Here is a 16,167-nt window from a genome sequence, read left to right as displayed (position 1 = left end):
GGTATATATCTGTAGGAAAAAAACAAAAACAGTAATTTGAAAAAATGCATACACCCCAGTGTTCACAGTGGCATTATTTACAATTGCCAACATATGGAAGCAAAATAAGTGTCCATCACCAGATTAATGGATATAGAATATGTAGTGTGTGTGTATATATCAATGGAATACTGTCCATGTGTGCTGAGTTGCTTCTGTCTCTTTGAGATGCTATGGACTGTAGCCCATCAGGCTCCTCAGTTGATGGGATTCTCCAGGCAAGGATACTGGAGTGGGTGGCCATGCTCTCCTCCAGAGGATCTCACCAACCCAGGGACTGAGCCTGTGTCTCTTATGTCTCCTGCATTGGCAGGCAGATTCTTTACCACTACAGCCACCTTAGAACCCCAAAATGGAATACTACTCAGCCATAAAAAAGAATGGGATTTTTGCTATTTGCAGAAACACAGATGGACTTGGAGAGCATTATACTAAGTGAAATGTCAGAGAAAGACAAATACACATTTTTTTTTTAGATTCCACATACGTTATCACTCATATGTGGAATCTAAAAGGTACAACAAGCTAGTGAATATAACAAAAAAGAAGCAGACTCACAGATAGAGAACAAACTAGTAGTTACCAGTGGCAGGGGCCTTACAGGGGTAGGGGAGTGGGAGGAACAAACTATTGTGTGTAGGTAGGCTACAAGGATGTATTGTACAGCACAGGGAATACAGCCAATATTTTTTAATAACTCTTAATGGAGTATAACCTTCAAAAATTCTATAAAAAATTTTTAAAAATCTTTGGTCACCCCCCAAATAAAGAATAATAACTAACACTGAATTATTTTTAAAAATAAGGTTATTTCTTGTTCAAGATTTACATTGAGTGGCTTCTACCTTGTAGCTACATTGTCTGAACACACGCCCTCCAAACCCCCGAGGAAGAGAAGGAGAGAACACAGAGAAAGCACGCGTGTATTCTTAACTTCCTGGACCAAACGTGGCCCAGGACTCCTGCTGACATGCCATTACAAAGAACTGGTCCTGAAGCCCCAGTTAAAATTGCAAGGCCAGTGTGGTCCCCCCCTGTGTCCAGGGAGAAGAAACAGTCTGGTGAACACATTGCCTTATCTCTGCCATGAGAGGTTCTCTATTTTTCTGACTAAACTTGACCATCCTATTTGGTACCAGATGTGGTGTCCTGCAACAAAACCCTAACATGTGCGGCACTGACTTTGTGGCCAAGTTGTAAGAAGCAGATATATTAGTCTGGAGGGCTGGAGATCCATTGCAGGAAGTAGAAAAACACTCTGCAAAGCTGTTGCCTTTAGTAACTTGAAAGTCCTACCACGTGACTCTTGTGCTTACAGGTGAAAAATATCACACGCTGACTGTTACTGGCTGCTCTTGACAACATCATAGAAGAAAAAGAGGATATCAGGAAATGATTAACTGGTTTTTAAGCAAAGAGAAAAAGAAAAAGCAACCATTTCTGGAGCTTCCTTCTGATATCAATTTCCTTATTAGTCAAGTTAAGTCATGTTTGCAGGTATAACAGATAAACCCCAGAGCTCAGTGGCTTAACACATGAAAGTGTATGTCTCACTCACCAAAGGTCTAACGTGGCCATTTCTGGTTGGGTGGCTGTCCTTAGCTGCTCTTCTTCAAAGAGTGAGTCAGGAATCCAGATTCTTGTCATGTTGTGGCTCTGCATCTCCTGTATATGGATGCCATCAAGACTGTCCTGGTATTATCCAGCCAGAGGATGGTGAGAGACAGAGAGAGGGAGACAGACAGACAAAGAACAGAGAAACTACACACAGTCTTAACTGAAGACAAAAGTGACAACCATCTCTTCAATTCAGCTCATATTCCAGGGGTAAGAGCTCATCACATAATCCCACATCCGTGCAAGAGAGTCTGGGAAATACAGTCCCTGGCTGAGCAATTGATTCCCAGAAACAGTTCGGCGCTGTGAAAGGGGAGCGTAAATCTTGGTGGGTCAGCTAGCCATCTCTGTTACAATAATGTAAAGGTTTTTTTCTTTTTCTCTGTTATGTAATTTCTTCCCCATTTTAATAATATAGATTCCTCCTATTCTTTCCCACTTTTCTTCCCGTTTTCTTTTGATATATACTTTCTTTGCCTCTTGCTCAAACTTACTTTCCTGTCTTATTTTACTGTTAGTGATCATTGTAGAATTCTACATTCTGAGTAATTTCTAAGTATGAGGTCAAGGACAAAGACAGAGTTGTTATCAGAACTGAGAAAAGAAGTTATGTCAGTGCCTTTTCCTCCTAACTCAAACCCATTTTATTCTTACTGTTAGAAGTCACAGGCAGGGAGAGGCTGAAACAAATCTAAGAGGACACACTAAATATTTGCAAGATTGCTGCTGTTTTTCACGCTCCCTTATTCCACGCTCCTCAGTTTTTTCAGGTTTCCTTCTAGTTTTGGGGCAAAGTTTCAAGAGCTCTTTGGTTTTCTCATTATTCAGTTATGGAGATCCTTAGAGAACAAAGGGCAAACATGAGTTAGACAGTTTTCAGCTGTCCAATAACACAAGTATAGTGTTTAAAGGGCTTTCTTTCACTCACAGATGCAATTTCTATCCATTTTTAGTTTGAGGGAAGAAATACATTTTGGAAAATGGGAAATTTGAATATTCCATAGTGTGCAAATGCCACATTCCTCCTTGAGTTACCAGCACAAGTAACTTTTTCTTCCTTACTATCTACCTCACCCTATGCTTTATTTGGGGAGTTTAGGATAGAAGAATACAGCTTCCATGCCTATCCCAATAGTTCCTATCCTTTGGAATCTCCAATGCAAATGAGCTGGGAGGGCCACTCAGGAATGTGAGTTTCCTAACTGGAACTGAAATTCATGTTAACTGATACGCAGCTCTGTCAAATCAGTGACATGATTTGGCAAAGAGTCTCTGTCAAGTCATGGCCTCATAGCGTCTTTCTATTTCTGTGCTTGCCCTCTTTTCTGGTAGGGTAGCTGACATAAAACTGGAGCCCTGGAGCTTTGACAAGCTTCTAGGTGTCTTTTAGAAGAGTCCTACCCTGATAAAATTTGGAGCATCAAAAATAATAACATACATAACAAGCTGTACCTTCTTGCCAGACACTGCAAGCATTGTCTCATTGAAGCCTCTCAAGATGTTATGAGGTAGGTACTGTTGTGATCATCCTTATTTTATAGATGAAGACATTGAGGCTTAAAGAAATGGAGTCACTTGTGGAGAAGATATAGCTATTAAACGTTACTTCAAGAATTTCAACTTGATTCTATTTGACTTCAAAACCAATAGTGTAACCACTCTATTGCCAGCCTATTTCCATAAAGAATGACCCAAAGAGTCAGCAAAATGGTGACAGGAGTAGGGCAGGGTCAATCAGCAGAAAATGAGAAAAAAGTGAAAATTCCCATGGACTGTAATCATAACAATAATGATCAAAATTTCTTGAGCATTTACCATATATCAGGCACTGTTCTAAATCCTTTATCTGCATTTACTCACAGACTCTTTATGACAAATTCTGAAGGATGTGTTATTTTTATTAGCATTATATATATATTTGCAAAATCTGAAGTACAAAGGAATTACATTAAGGGGTCATACAACTAGTAGTTAGGCTAGAGAGGAGTTGAAATAAGAACATAATGAACCTATTTGTTCTCCATGGAAGTAAAGATGGGAAAACTGGAAAAAATAGCTTTCAGAAGTTCTCCAGCACAATTTGCTTTCTGTGACTTGCTCACAGAGTCAGAGATATCCATAGGGAGCAGGGATTCAATGCCCCGGTGTGCCCTCCTTCCTCAGAGTGAACGTAGGAAGTTTGGGATGATGCCTGCACATCCTCAGAACAGTCCCTTAACCATCCCTCCCTCCCCAGACCAGGAGGATTCCAGTGCCAAGGAGCTCTTCTGTCCTATTGAAAGCAAAGAATGGTTGCCTCTGAAATAAGTACAAAGAGCAAGCAAATTTAGTCAGTTTATGCAAAACACAAAATGGCATCTGCCATCTGGAAAAATACACCAAAGCCGTGAGCCGTCAAGGCCCTTTCAAGACTTTGGCATGTAAAATCAACAATTTTTTTTAAGTCTGAAAGGTCTACGTGAAAGGTCCCAGCTTCATTAAATGTAATTCCCTCTTCTCCCATTCCTGTGGCTGGCCATCCATGCTCCTATCACACACACTTACAAGTTTAAAAATACATATATGTAATATATAAAATACACATATTTTAATGTGCTATCTAAAGATAAAATTTTTATTTATATTTTTTCCTTCTCAGTGATGCAAAAATCTCTGAGAAGATGGATTTGACAAAGACAGTTTTTTAAAAGAATATGATTTTTAAAAATATCCTTCTTACATCTAAAATTGTTTTCAGCACATAAACTTGCCCTTGTGTTGCCTATCTATATTTGGCACCTAGTTTCTCACTGACCTTCCTGAGGCTCCCAGACCGTGGGTGGATGCTGGAGCTGTCTTTGTGATCACGAGCTCCTGGTTTTGCCTCCAGTTGCACTCACTTCAAGGAGCTCAAGAAGGAGAAGAGCAAGGAAGCCTGCTCAGTCTTTGCCATGGTGCTAGACTTGGTAAGCTGGGTAGCCAAGCAGAAATGTGTCCATCAGACTGGAGTGGAAATAAGATGCTGGCCATGCTTGTTTAAGAGTTATGGGTAAATGAACAGGAATTGAGACCTGGAAAAAATCACTGATGTGGTGTGAGGGGAGGCCAGTCAAACAAAATGGACTGAAAAGAGACAGAAACTCGGTCGAGGATGAACTTATCTGTGGGCTTGGAATCAAGGAGGCTGGAGCATGGTCAGAAAGAGCAAGTAAGACAAGAACACAGGAACAACATACATACAGCCATAGCTGAAAAGCAGTAAGGGCTGTCCATGGGCCAGCTGCTTCACATGCAATAGCCCCTGTCACAACTCGATGGCGGTGGTGGGGGGGGTGGACTTTACACGTGAGAAAACAGGGGGCCAGAGAGGTCGGGTGACGCTGCTGATGGCAGTGTCTAGATTTAAAGATGGTGGTCTGGTTTCAGAGTCTACCCCGTAACTACTTGTTTTACCACCTAGCATATACATGGATGGCCTAGACTAGAAACATCTAGGCTGTGCTGCTGTTTAGTCGCTCAGTTGTGTCTGACTCTTCGTGACTCTGTGGACTGTATAGCATGCCAGGCTCCTCTGTCTGAGGGATTTCCCAGGCAACAACACTGAAGCTGCCATTTCCTTCTCCAGGGGATCTTCCCAACCCATGAATCAAACCCCGGTCTCCTGCTTGGTAGGCAGATTCTTTACCACTGAGCCACCCGAGAAACCCCAGAAAAATCTATACCATGAGAATATCTGACTGGGCTCCCCAGTTGGTAAAGAATCTGTCTGCAATGTGGGAGACCTAGCTTCGATCCCTGGGTTGGGAAGACCCCTCCTGGAAAAGGGAAAGGCTACGCATTCCAGCTTTCTGGCCTGGAGAATTCCATGGACTGTTTAGTCCATGGGGTCATAAAGAGTCAGACACAACTGAGTGACTTTCACTTCAATGGAAGAAGAATAGGGGACTTTTACATAACGTTTCTTTGTATTTCCAAACTCTCTATAATCAAAATGTTTGAAGGGTTACTGGGAAAAGAAGCTAAAACTTGTTTAAGGAAGGGAAGAAGCTGAAACTTGATGAATGAACTTAATGTGGTTTTCTTGGGAGCAGAAGACCACAGGAGTTAAGAAGCTGGAGTGAGGGTCCGCGTGCTGGCCAGCCTCAGTCCTGGCACTGTTCAGGCCAGAGCTCATGGCTCTCTGTGACTGACTGAGATACACCTTCAATCTGCAACCATTCCACTCTCCCCAGGTCCACCCCATTCCAAGGCAGATTCCCAAGGTGGGACCTTTGAGAGTATTGGAGGGGGGCTGGGGGGCAGGGATGCTGGGCTGGGGGAACTGTTCACATGTTCAGGGCTTTCTGATCAGAGCATCAGATTCTCCACTTCTTTTCATCACACAATCCATCTATGTTTGTTTAATCCCTGACTCATTCAGTCACTCCCTGCCCCCATTTAGAAGTACTTGGGGACAGGATATGTTTCAGTTGCATTAAAATGAATATGCTTTTGATCATTTCTTTATCCTTTAGATTTACGGAGACATGCTAGAGTTTCCTAGCCATTGAGGTGGTGTATGTAGCCTGTTCTAATGGTAAGAGACATAGTCAGACCTCAATAAGTCCTAGCTCTGCCACTCATCAGCTACAGAAAATTTATTTCATCTCTTTGGTCTTCGGTTGCCTCATCTGTAAAATGCAGGATGCTATGCTAGATAGAAGGTTTGCGTCGGCACAATAAACAATAATAATTATTATTATATGATAGTAATTAGCAACTGCAAAAACATTAGATGGTGTCTACACACAAATTCCAGCAGAAGACCCATTCCTGCCACTTCTGGGAAGTTGCCAAGTTGCTTCAGAAATGATGTGACAATGAACTCCGATATATTATTGAAATGACATTCTCCAACTCCAGGGGCTGAGGAGCTTGTTGCTATCACAGAACCCCCTTTAGGCCAGTCTTTTGAGTGTCACTTACACCAGTTTGGAAGTAATCTGCTTGCTCGCCCTTCCAGCAAAGGATGTCATGATCAGCTAATGGAAAGTGACAAGAAGGGATATAATGAATGAGAGGGAGTTAAAGTTTGGGATAAAAAAAAAAGAGCCTTGTTCTTTTGGGGAATGCACAATGCTAAGCATACCATGTTAAATCGTGCGTGTCAAATAATGGACTAATTAAGAATCTTCATCCATTTTTTTTTCACATCTCATTTTTGTTGCCCTTTCAAAGATGTATTTTCAAATTAGCTCTTAGCTCTTTAAATAAGTACCAAGGGGAAAGAAAAAGGAAACCTTGACTATCAGAGAAGCAGAAGATAAACGTAAAAGAAAATACACAGAGAATGGAGATGGGGGCTTTGTGTGAGACGTTGGGAAGTTTTAGAATCGTAGCAGCAACTTCTCGAATAATGGAATTTAATAACATATAATAAACCATGATCCAGGAGAACTCTGATTCAATCCCACTAATTGTTTGAGCCAGTGAAATGAAGGCGAAGTTTATCGTGCCAGCATGCTGCTACTGCCACAGAACTCTGCAGGGGACAGACCATTGTTCCCAGCTGCCCACCTCCTCACACCCAGAGGGCACATGGTTCCTGCCCTCCAAACACGAGGCTGAATCTCCAACTTTCAATGACAGTCCTCGTTCTAGGACTTTAAAGTCACAGAAATGTAATTTTTTGCAATCAATAAACTATTGTATTAAGGAAAGAACAGAGGGGTAACTAGATACAAAGCCTTCAATTAAGTTAGAAAGAATAATAACCAATATGCTTTCATGCTAATGCCAAAAAGTACAAAAACCTATAATAAATCTAATTGAGCACATGATCATAAGCACTGTTTTTCTACCTACATAGTTCTGCTATATTAAGGTAGACTCCAAATAGAGAAACACTTTTTTTTTTCATTGTTATTGAAAAGGGTGGATTTTTTTTCTTTTTAATTTGGATCATTTTACCAATGTCAAAAAATGGGAAGGTATAATTAAGAAAAAAATGATTGTCTCTATCCTTACTCATTGATTATATCTAAGCATTAAAAAAGGAAGGAATGGAAGCAATTATCTGGATAACTCAGGTCTCCCCCCAAAGATTAGAGGTTTCTAATAAAAACATACTGTTTTTGCCTGAATTATTAAGATAATAGCTTTAATTTCCATGTTATGAGTGTGGACCTGTCTATGGATGAAAAATCTTTTGTAACTATTTAAAAGGTTTTTTAGGTTTTTCTGACAATTAAGTGTCTAATTCTTTTGTACCTAAACTTTAATGTACCTCAAAAAATACCCAGTCTAAAATTCTATAGAGCATTTTTTAAAGCAGCTATTTAAATTACTAAACCTAAAAAAAAAAGGTTAAGTATTACCTTCCTTTTCCCAAAAAGGTCCATGAAATCTTGGATACATTTGGGGACAGACGGGGGAGTGAACTACCTCTGTAAACTGCTAGTCTAAAAACAGGAAAATTAGTATTGTGCCACGGCTATGAGCAGCTAATAAAGAGAACATGGTTAAAAGAGATTAAGGTTCAAATTAAGGTCAGAAAAGAGACTGATTGAGGAAAACTGCCATGTTCCGTTGCATGGCAGTTTAAGTGAGACGGTTTCCCCCTGAATCAGTCTTAGGTTGAAAAATTACACTGTTGGGGTTAATAAAGAGACCAGGCATTTGTTTGGACTGAGACTTCAATTAAAATGTTATTTGGGGCAGCCAGAGCTAATGTCTTGCTTAGAGGTAAACTGAACTGCCTTTTAAGAGGATGGAAAAAAAAAAAGAAGAAGAAGAGGAATAAAAAAGACCACCTAATCTGTCAAAGACCCTGAATAACTGGCAGAAAGAACTGTGTTTGCTGGACCTGTGCCCAACTCAGCAGTGAGCATTCTTAAGGGTTTTGTGACATCATCTGAGGCAGCTGAGGTTTTCTGAGTTTTTGATTGTTGCACTGGGTGAGGAATCTAGCGTTCAGCTGAGCCTTCTGAGACAAAGAAAAAAAATCTGGTTGGTGTAATAGGCCAAGTTTTTTTTTTTTTTTTTAATGCCACAAAAGGGGTGGGACCAAGAATTCTGGGTCTTAGTCTCACGACTCTACCCCAGAGACAAAAATTGATGAATACAGTTAATTGAATTTCTCAGTCCATACGAATTTGCCCGCAGTGAAACAAAACCACCAAAGTTTGCTTTCATATCCCTTCTTTAGGGTGAGTGGAAATCCACCCTGAATAAGCTTATTCCCTTCCACAGAGATTCACTAAACACGTTTGCTCTGGCCAGCATCGGGCGTACCTTGGCCAGCAAGGCAGACACGTTTCCCAACGTTTATGGGAAGGGGGACAGTCAGTAAGTGAAAAGATAAATAAATATACAATTACAAATTGATAAGATTGAAGGAAGCAGGGTGAAAATGGAGAGACATTCTGTTGATCTTGTCTTTTTCTTAACCAATTCCATGAGCAGCAACTATTTGAAGGCCTCATTATTAGGGCCTGGGGTGGCTGAGAAGCTGGTTAATGCTAGATAGAAAATGTGGGATTTTTCTGTTGGGGAGTTGGGAATTTTTCACAGAGAACTGTGATGTGCAGAGAGAAGGGGGTGGGACAGTCAAAATAGCATGGATTAAAGCCAAAATGAACTTGGAGTATGACTATGGATTTTTAAATATTTTATCTATTTATTTATTTTTGCTGTGCAGCATGTGGGATCTTAGTTCCCTGACCAGGGATTGAACCTGTGGCCCCTTCAGTGAAAGTGCACAGTCCGAACTACTGGACCACCCGGAAATTCCCCTGAAGTATGGATTTTGATTGGCATTTCTTGTCCAAAGAGTGGTACAAACAAAGCAACAGACTCCTAGAGCAGTGCAGAACCAGAAAAGGCCTCTGGGGCAGAGAGGAGAGGAGCCGGGTTTTTCATTTCATTTGTGCACTGTGAAATGCAGTGAGCATTTCAAATGAAAAGGTGCACTAGGGTCCAGAGACAAGGAAAGGAGCATTCCTGGGGCTCATTGCCTTTACGCGGTTTGATTTTTTTAAACCAAGTTCAGGCAATGGACCCAATTTGTCTGGATCACAATCCACCCTGATCTCCAAAAGTACTTTCATTCAAACTGAAGGAAATTATGAGAGCATGAATTTCCCTCTCTCCCCATCCTACCAAAATGAAAACAAAACAAAGCTAACTGAAGATGTTTACTCTTTGGCCTCTTCCTTAAGAAGTCAACCATCTTGGTTGAGAGGAAAATGACAGGCAGTGCCCCAAGTCCGAGACACACAGAGGTGTAATGCAAAGCAGGGATGATCTGACACTATGAGAACGAAATGCCAATGATGAGATCATTGCAGTGGGAACCAGGGAACCAGGGAGCTGAGAAGTAACACAGCATCATGAGCGCTGTGTCTGTCCAAGTCGTGGCAAAAATCTGCCAGGCCCAGATTGACTTCATTAGTCATTTAGAAGCGCATAGATCACAGAAAAAATTCTCCTCCTCCTCACTGAGAAAGAGCTGATCATCAGTATAAATAGAAACTGATTAGAACATCGATTCTTCAAAGCATAAATATTTCATTCACCAACCGGTTGCAATTTTTCCCAGGGCAATTAAGAAGAAAGTAGGCAAAGTGACCTCAAGAAAGGTGTGACTGTAGTCAACCTGAACAGGAAATTGGGTTTGACGTGGATTCACACTGAATGTGGGGTGAACACATAGACCGAATTGTCCCAGTCCTTAGACAGGGACGTTGGAGAGAAACAAGCATAACAATACAACCTAGTTAGCCCTCTTCAGTATCCTTCACCCAATGTGATTCTCATTCAGCAAACATTTATCAGGTACTCTCTAGATGCCAGGCACTGTGTTGGATATTGGGAATTCTAGCCTAGGACACTCATAAGCCCTTCCTGCTTAAAAAAAAAAATATTGGAGTATAGTTGATTTACAAAGTTGTATTAGTTTCAGGTATATAGCAAAGTGAATCCGGTACATATACACACATATGTCCACTTATTTAGATTATTTTCCCACAGGCCACTACAGAGTATTGAATAGATTTCCCTTGTGCTAAATAAGAATGGGCCTCCCTGGTGGCTCAGATGGTAAAGAATTCACCTGCAATGCCAGAGACCAGGGTTTGATCCCTGAGTCAGAAAGATTCTCTGGAGAAGGGAATGGAAACCCACTTCAATATTCTTGCCTGGACAAGAATTCCATGGACAGAGGAGCCTGGCGGGCTACAGTCCAGGGGGTCACAAAGAGTAGGACACAATATTCTTTTTTAGATTTTTTCCCTATGTAGGCCATCACAGAGTATTGAATAGATTTCCCCAGGCTATATAATAAGTGCTTATTGGTTGTCTATTTTATACATAGTAGTGTATATATGTCAATCCCAGTCTCTCCATTTATCCCTCCCACTCCTTTCCCCCTGGTAACCGTAAGTTTGCTTTCTACATCTGTAGCTCTATTTCTGTTTTGTATATAAATTCACTTGTACTTTTTTTTAAGGTTTCACATATAAGTCATATCAAACGATATTTGTCTTTTTCTATCTGACATTTTAACCAGTATGACAGTGTCTAGGTCCTTCCATGTTGCTGCAAGTGGCATTATTTTGTCCTTTTTCATGGCTGAGTAATGTTCCATTGTGTATATGTGCCACATCTTCTTTATCCATTCCTTTCAAAAAGGCACATGCACCCCAGTGTTCATTGCAGCACTGTTTATAATCGCCAGGACATGGAAGCAACCTAAAAGCCCTTCCTTCTTAAGCCCATCCCCAGTTTATCTTCAGTTCTGTCTCCTTACCCATCTTCACTTTTCGCCAGAGTACTTATCACTCCCTGACATTATATCATATCTACTTTGGTTTCTTACGCATTGCCTCACTTATTAAAATACAAGCACCATGGGCAGGCCCTTTGACTGCCTTACTGCATGTTGTTATAAATACCTACATTACGGGTTCCAGGAATATATGTTGGATAAATAAGGCTTGTGTTCAAATAACGTCTTCATTTCAATTATGATAAGCAGGATGAAGGAAAACTATAGGCGTTGTGAGTATGTATCATTAGGGAATGAGGGAGACCTTTCATAAGCAGAGGACTTCTAATAAATGAAATAAATAAAATAAAGAGAGGCGTTCATCTGGAGAAGGGGTTGGGGAGAGCCTTTCAAACAGAGGCAACAACATGTATAAAGGTGCTCATGGTGCTGAAACAATGGGGGGGAAAAAGCCAATGACATGGAGCCATGGGGAGAGTGTCAAGAGATGAGGCGGGACTCTGGGGGACAGGAATGAGATGATGCCAAGTTTTATAGGATACATTCAGGCTTTCGGACTTTATTGAGCAATACAGAAAGTTTCAGGTGGTGACAGGATCACAATTCCCAATTCAGGAATTTCTCGAATAAGCACCAGAGCGAGTGTTTTAGCCTGAGCCTTCTGCAGTCACCTGGGTATAAGAAACGGCAGGGCCATTTGAGCAGGAGAAGAGGGCCGTGTGAGGAGTTGGCCATACTTACTGAGGATGGGGCAGAGGTTGCAGCTTGCCACAGGCAGCACGGGGAGGATGGGGACCGCACAGAGATGGGCGCCTTGGTCCCTGAAGAGACTATAGCCCAGTTACAGAAAGGCAGCATGCATTCATGGAAAATGCCGAGGGAGCTGAGGAACCCCAAAGGAACATGTGTGCCAGTGTCCTTCCGGCTTTGAGGCCATGGCTGCCCCATGCAGCCCTTCCCGGTCTGCCAGGCCTCCCCGGGCGCTCTGCTCTGCCCTCCAGCAGGGAGAGGCCACCTCAGGCTTCCCAGCACTGAGGCGATGTGTCTCCTCCATGCCTGGCCCAAGTCAGCCGCCACTGGACCCCTCAATGCACCTTCATGGGGCCTCCTGACAAACGATTCGGCTCCTGCCCAGGATCCAGCACTAAGAGGCGACGCGTGGTAGGTACCCAACAAATATCTGTCAGGTCAGTGTTAGAGAGCGTGTTGAAATCTGTCCCTTTTTTCATGCCTGTTAAGCACACACTTGCTGCAGGTACACTCTGTGCCAGCCACAGTATTGGGGCCCTCCTATGCATTCTCATTTAATCTTCACAACAATCTCAAAAGGCAGGTATTGTTATTCTTCCCAATTTGCTGACAAGGAAACTAAGGCAGTGACTTGCTTAAGATTTCTCTCACCAGGTACCAGAGACACAGACTCACTTCCCTTCCTCTCCTAAGGCCCTGGTCTGATTCATCGCTTGCTTATGTTCACCTCCTCCCAGAAGACTTCCTTGATACTCCAAACTGCCATGAAGAAAAGCCTCTGAGCTCTATAAGTGCTTTCATAACTAGCTTGCCTAATATCTTCCCAACCACTATGAATGACTCTGATGGGTCTTCTTTATCTTGTGCTCAACCAGTGTTGAGCACCATGTCTGACACATGAGTGTAAACGAGTATTTGTTGAAGAATAAATGGATGGATAAATAAGCCCTTGCAAGAAACTCATTAAGGGACTTCCCTGGTGGTCTAGTGTCTAAAACTTCTAGCTCCCAGTGCAAAAAGCTCAGGTTTCTTCCTTGGTCAGGGAACTAGATCCCACATGCCACAGCTAAGACTGGCACAGCCAAATAAATAAATATTTTTAAAAATATAAGTTAAAAAAAAATCTTGTTAAGAAAACGTACACAAATTCTAACAAATAAATAAAAGAATGACTATCATGTTAACAAGAATTCTACAGTTTCTATTCTTCCCCCCCTCCCCATCTACCATTATGCTCCTTTACATATTGGTTTCTTGAAAATCTGGTTCATTTTCAAATTGGAGACATTTTTCTGTTACAAAAAAGGAGAAAGGGGAATCATGAAGACATGTGCATGACTGCACATGAGTCCTGGGTCCACACACAAGCTGAGAGGAGGTCCAAGCTGAGGATGCTCTGTCACTTGCCTCTCCCTTTCGAGCACAGAGAAAGCTATACCTCATTTAAAAGGGCAGAAAGATAAGACAGAATGCCTTTTAAACTTGGAATATAGCTCATGGAAAAATTTAACCCAGACCTTAAAAAGCTGAAATATTCCAAACCAACCACAATTCAGAACTGAGATCTCCCTGATGAGATTACTATACCCAGAAACACCATGTTTCTTGTCTCCTAAGAGATATGACACCTAACAATTCATAACAGGGGGTCTGAGGGAAATAACTCACCTATTGTGAAGTCAATGTTCAAATCAATATCCCTTGGGGAGAAAAATATTGTTCATTGATGGAGATGGATTTTTCTTCTTAAGAAATTCTCGAGGGGTAAACAACATTTTTTTTTTTGTAGCGAATATAACTAAACATACCACTGTCAAGATCTATAGTTTCCTATCATCATTAACATGATGCTCAAAAATGAGTAGTGTAATTATGAATGCCTTTTGATTTCTTGAATAATAGATGCTGGCTCTGTTTTTTTTTTTTTTTTTTAATCTCATTTTAATATCCAAGCAATGGGATCACCATGCAGATAACTTGATGTATGTCTTCTGCTTTACTTAACAGTACTCTTATTGGTGAGATTTTGATCTTTTAAAACAATAAAAAAATTAGCACAAAAACTAAAAATATAGGATCCTAGATTTTTTTACTACAAATGGAATAATGGTTACTTTAGAAAAAACTTCTCATTGTCCCTCTTTTATGTTTTCTACTAACAATCCCCCAAATGATTATAGCAACACTGGATCTAGCCATTTATCAACTACCTTCATGAAAGACAAGAAGTTTTAATAGGCAAAGGGTAAAGAGGGCTGGATATAATGAGTTTTATATTTAACATGTTGCTTCAGGCTGGTGAATCTTTGAGATTTCTTTATAAGGTTACAGTAGGTTCTATTGTCTAATTCATAAATTGTCTTCTGAGGCTAAATATGGAAAGGAAGCTTGCCTTCTACCCTTTTGAAACTCAAAGGTTGCATAAGAAAGGACAGATGGATGATTTGGGGAAAAAAGAAATGCCACTCAATTAATACTTGTGGAAAAGGGTGTCACAGATCATTGGCGGAATTTCCACCCATTGGCAACTCCCCCAAGCAGCCAAAGATTAATTGAGCTCCCAGACTACTGAGTTCTACGAGAAGAGAAAAACTGTGTTGACAATTACAGAGGCTGAGCTGTGGAACCAACAGAAGCATAGCTAGATGAACTATATGCAGGAATAACTACTGATACCCTGTAGTAGATAAGCATGTAGATAAGCATGCCATTTTTGTTGTTTTTCTCCTGTGATGGAGATGGATTCATACTAAGCCACACTCTTATACCTTATTCCTCTCATGCTAAATGAACACATTTTTCAAGTGGCTTGAGCAGATTAAATTAGGAGTCAAGTTCATTGATTGATGCACAATCATGACGCACAACTTGACTTTAGGAAAAACTCAGACTACACTTAACACACTGATTTTTCTCATCTAATAGCTTAACTACAAGCATATGGTGACACACTAAATACTGTACAGAAGAACAACAAAGTAAAGCAAAACCAAAAAAAATTCGATTAAATAAAATGAGACTTAAACCCATCTTTTCTAAAAATATGCTTCTGTAGAAAGAAAAAAGACCTTGATCCACCAGAAGTACCAAGATCAAATCTTTATTAGTCCTTTAAAGTCCTACTTCTTTAAAATTCAAGAATTATCTGCATGCTTTGATAGGGCTATGTGGTTGCTTACTACTTACAACACAATTACGCTTTGATCACAAGTTGAGGAGGAGCTAACACTGAGAAACAAGGAACAGAAATATCTATAGATACTGAGAATAAACTACAAGCTAAGATGAGCAAGGCTGGGGAGAGACATTCTGGTCCTCCAGGAAGAATAATGTAGTAACAATCAGAACACATTTGGGATTTGATTCAAACTGGCCTGGAACTGAGTGGATCCCCAAGTTCTTCAGTACACAACACATACATAAACACACATACTGACGTTTACAAAAATGAAATTTTGAAAAGTTACACAAAGGCATTAACCTAAGAAAAGATTTCACTGGCAGATACAGGAATAGGAACTTTACCCCATTCTATGGTGACCTGTGAGTGGAGTGGACAGTGGGCTAAACAGACTTTCCTATCAAAAGGTCCCACCTAACCCTCCCACTCCAGCAGGGTTCTGAAGGTGTCAGCAGCATTTGGTTGACTGGACCATTAACCGAGTTTCAGTTAATTATTGACTGATTAGGGATTCACCTTATCTTTCCATCAGAAGCTGGCTCAAGACACTCTAGAGCCCAGGTGAACCTACATATGTGACTTTCTCTTCTTCTTTGGGTCACTTAGTTGTCCTTTACCTTAATTCACATTTGGGTCAGAATGGCCAGTCCGTCCTGGGTTTGGGAGTCCTCAAAAGGCTTGCAGGGGAGAGGGGCCAGGTTCCTGGTGAGGCGTGTCCAGAGACAGAGGCCTAGAGCTGATGCTGCCTTTCGCAAAGCTTCGCTTATTGGCCCGGGTTCTCCCATTAAGTCCCCGGGAGAAAAAATAAATCAATGACTTGTGTCTCTAAAAAATG

General features: G+C 41.0%; 1 long non-coding RNA gene across 2 annotated transcripts in view; it reads right to left on the bottom strand.

Annotated features, from left to right (window-relative positions):
* The window catches only part of LOC139176437 (uncharacterized), a 66,820-nt gene extending 50,653 nt beyond the window's left edge, over nucleotides 1-16,167 (bottom strand). The window contains exon 1 of one of the 2 annotated variants that reach the window (XR_011560917.1): nucleotides 1-16,167. This exon is cut by the window's left edge and continues 5,677 nt beyond it. This is a non-coding gene — a long non-coding RNA (uncharacterized lncRNA). The other variant, XR_011560916.1, reaches the window with a different exon arrangement.

This window comes from Bos indicus, chromosome 16, assembly GCF_029378745.1.
Source record: "Bos indicus isolate NIAB-ARS_2022 breed Sahiwal x Tharparkar chromosome 16, NIAB-ARS_B.indTharparkar_mat_pri_1.0, whole genome shotgun sequence".
NCBI lineage: Eukaryota > Metazoa > Chordata > Mammalia > Artiodactyla > Bovidae > Bos > Bos indicus.
This window is presented reverse-complemented; position numbering and strand designations above follow the sequence as displayed.